Below are 4,217 nucleotides of genomic sequence, written 5' to 3'. Positions count from 1 at the left end.
ATAGCCAAACTGTGGAAAAAGCCGAGATGCCCTTCAACAGATGAATGGATAAAGAAGATGTGGTCCATATATACAATGGAATATGACTCAGCCATCAGAAAGGATGAATACCCAACTTTTACATCAACATGGATGGGACTGGAGGAGATTATGCTAAGTGAAATAAGTCAAGCAGAGAAAGTCAATTATCATATGGTTTCACTTATTTGTGGAACATAAGAAATAGCATGGAGAACACTAGGAGAAGGAAGGGAAAAATGAGGAGGGCAGGGAATTGGAGGGAGAGATGAACCATGAGACTATGGACTCTGAGAAACATACAGGATTTTAGAGGGGAGGGGGGAGGGGGGATTTGTTAGCCCGGTGATGGGTATTAAGGAGGGCACGTACTGCACGGAGCACTGGGTGTTATACGAAAACAATGGATCGTGGATCACCACATCAAAAACTAATGATGTATTGTATGGTGACTAACATAACATAATAAAATTTAAAAAAATAAATAAAAATAAGTAAATAGAATTGAAGTTCCCATGGGGTGAGGATGATCATTTTTTTTTTTGTATAGACCTGATAAAACCTTCCTTTGACTTTACTCCCAGGGCCTGAGTGTTAGGTGGAACCACAGAGGTCATCTAGATATCAGGTTTTGTAATTCAATCTTGTGTTTACAGTTGAATGTCCCTTGTATTCCCGTTATCTCTTCACTAAAAATAAATGTGGTGGATGCTCATAGAATCCGATCTCTTTGGGAAACTAGTCAACAGAATGATTAATTAATTGAGAGAAAGTGTAGGTGAAAACTGAAATGAAAATGATGCTTTTTAATTCCCCATTCCAAAATACATTTGACATTTTATTGTAAACTATATGTTTCTTGCAGCCATTAGGGTGATTGTTTTGCTAGTTGCTAATTGCAGATATCGGCAGCTGGAGATTAGGAGCAAGTAGTAGCTTCTTTAGGGGGTAGAATTAAATATGTGAAAGCATGAGATGACATCATGCTTTTTCAGTCATCTTCAAAACTGCTCTACAGCTTCCTTTCCAACCAGGGCCTGGCAGAATGGCTCCCACGAAGAAGGGTGGCAAGAAGAAGAAGGGCCGTTCTGCCGTCAATGAGGTAGTGACCAGAGAATACACCACCAACATTCACAAGCACATCCATGGAGTGGGTTTCAAGAAGCGTGCCCCTCGGGCGCTCAAAGAGATCTGGAAATTTGCCATGAAGGAGATGGGAACTCCAGTGGTGCGCATTGACACCAGGCTCAACAAAGCTGTCTGAGCCAAAGGAATAAGGAATATTCCACACCGTATCCATGTGTGGTTGTCCAGAAAAAGTAACGAGGATGAAGATTCACCAAACAAGCTCTACACACTGGTTACCTATGTACCTGTCACCACTTTCAAAAATCTACAGACAGTTAATAAGGATGAGAACTAATTGCTGATTGTCAAATAAGGTATAAAACTGCAAAACAAAACAAAACAAAACAAAAAACAAACAAACTGCTCTACAGAGCAGAGTTTTAGAATCTCTACTAATTATTTTAAAGGTCTGATAACCTTAAACATTAGAAAGCTTGAAGCCTCCACTAGTTATAAAAAAGCATGTAATTTTTCATAAGTAAATTGGATGACAAAGAAGTCTCCATGGCCAGTGCAAAGAAAGAAAAATAAGGATTTATTTGAATAATTAAATAAAAGAGGAAGTTTTATTGAATTATTCAGGTAATTGCTTCAATTCTCCCACTTAGCCTTGTCTGTGAAGACCTGACAAAATGCCCTTTTCTCCTACGTTTAGTCTCCAGAGCAACCTAAAACGATGCTGACAAACATTAATTTTGCATTATAAAATAGTCTCAGTAAGTGACAGCAATTTCAAGATTAATGTGTTGGCCTCCTGAGAACAAATTTCAGGAATGGAAAAAGGTGCTCTTAAAACTTTTTCTGAACTCTTACATAATGTTGGTCACTGTATTGCAACAATATTTTTCAATGAAAGAGGCTGCTGAAGACACTGCTTTCCTAGCCACGGATTACTTCCTCCTTCTGTTAGGAATAAAGAGTGTCTATTCCTAGAGGCATAGTTTATATTGTGTGGTTCACTCTACTGGCCACTTACACCAAGTCTCTGGGGTGCTTCCTTAAGGTTTAGATTCAGGTATAGGGTAGAGGACTGGGCAATAAAGTATGGGGAATTTAAAACATACCCAAACTTTGGTTCTGTGCAAGTCACTGTTAATAAAATGAAAAGAAAAGCTACAGACTGGCAGAATTTTTGCAAATTACCTATGTGCCAAAAAGCTGTGTCCAGAACATAAAGAACCCCCCAAATTCAACAAAATAAATAACCGAAGTGAAAAATGGGCAGAGAAATCAAACAGATGCTTCACTAAAGAAGTTTGTGAGTGACAAAAACAAACAAAACAAGCAAACAAAGAAGTTCATGAGTGACAAGGGCATGAAAAGACACTGAGCATCACTGGCCATCAAGGAGTGCCACTACGCACCCTGGAGAATGGCTAAATTTTAAGATGCATGACAATGTACTAGCAAAAATGTAAAGCTATTGTAAACCTCATGCACTGCTAGTGGGGGCACAGAAAGGTGCAGCCACTCTGGGAAATAGGCAGTATTTTACATTTAAGAGTACATGTAGCCGTATGACTCAGCAATCCCACTCCTAGGTATTTACCAGAAAACTAAAAGCTTATGTTCAGACAACACTTAGACTTAGCTCTGTTCATAATCACCTAAAATGAACAACCATGTGTCTTTCAGTTGATGAGTGGATAAACAAGTTGCAGTTCATTCATATAAAGGAATACTATACAACAATACAAAGGAATGAAGATGTGATATACACAACAACACGGATGAATCTCAAAGGCTTTATGTCGAGCTCAAAAAGCCAATTTCCAAAGGGAACATACTGAATGAGCTCATTTATATGACATTCTAGAAAAAGGAAAAACTGTAAGAATGGAAACAGATCAGTGGTTACCAGGGCAAGGAGTGGGAGGAGGGTCTGGTAGGTCTGCATCCTGATTGTGTTATATGAATCTATGTGTTAGAATTAATATAGCTATACACCAAAAATTTTAATTTTAATGCATGTTAAATTAAAAATAAAAATTTAAATACTGGCTTTGAAAAAATACTCAAATTGTGATATAATAATCTGCCCTTTCCAAGTTTTGCCAGTTCTCTCACTTTTTTACTACAAATTATTCATTGACATTCTCAAATTTGTAACAACTACCCATCCTATGGAGAGCATGACGGGAGGGAAAGATATTGATAAGATGCTCATAATTAATCAAGGCTCCTTGTTCTTTAAGTGTAAGTATTTGATATAATGCACCTTTTATCTTATAGTCTGACCTCAGGATACTATCAGACCCTCATCTGAGGAAAATTGAGAAGCAGTTTCTGAGAATTTACTAGTTCTGGGGAATGAAAACGGCTGGAAATCCCGGGGTCTGCCATGCTGGAGTTAATAGGTGAAATTTGAGAATGTGGGGCTTCTGCTTCCTAAGTTCTTCTGATAATTCCAGAGCAACCTAGACATTAGAAATGAAAAAGCCCTGCCAATGAGGGCCTCCTAACACTGAGAGGCACCAGTAGTCATCTCGTTCACTATGCAACTCCAACTTCCTCTGTGGCAACCATGCTGTTATCAGTAGGCTAAATCCACCCTCTCCCTCAAAGTGAAGCCTCCTCCCACATTCACATAGTAGTAAGTGAAGACTAGAGTGTCCTTTGCCTTGCTTTTCTATGTATTGTCCAAAGCTACAGTGCATAAATCCTGCAGCTGCTATGCCCTCCACTTTATCTCCTTTTTCTTCTCAATTTAAAGTCCCACTTTCCTGATGATTCTCAAGGATGGGTGTGAGTCCAAAACTGGGCATCAGATTAGACTGGAAACCCCATTCGTAGAATTCTAGTCCCTCTGGCTCAGTCCCCAGATCTCAGGTGCGGAGTCAGGGTAAAAAAGCATGGTTAGCCCGAACAAATGGTCATGGCTTATTCCATGCGGACAAGCATGAAACTGGGAGGGGAGACTTATGTTGTGAGTTCCCAGCAGCTGTCTTTAGGTTCTACCACTAATGAGAGAGAGGTGAACAACTCCATTTTGGAAATACAGGGGTCTTCTGGACTGATTTTTACAAGAGAATTGGTGAGCAGTGCATAATGAGCTCTTAATATTTTCTACT

At 39.2% G+C, this 4,217-nt stretch overlaps 1 pseudogene; it reads left to right on the top strand.

Annotated features, from left to right (window-relative positions):
* The first annotated feature begins 1,063 nt into the window (after window positions 1-1,063).
* LOC115944345 (large ribosomal subunit protein eL31 pseudogene) lies at window positions 1,064-1,456 on the top strand (annotated as a pseudogene).
* Window positions 1,457-4,217: the final 2,761 nt, after the last annotated feature.

This window comes from Leptonychotes weddellii, chromosome 8 (assembly GCF_054177405.1).
Source record: "Leptonychotes weddellii isolate Sample4059 chromosome 8, ASM5417740v2, whole genome shotgun sequence".
NCBI lineage: Eukaryota > Metazoa > Chordata > Mammalia > Carnivora > Phocidae > Leptonychotes > Leptonychotes weddellii.
The sequence above is the reverse complement of the archived record's forward strand: the minus strand, read 5'-3'. Positions and strand labels throughout refer to the sequence as shown.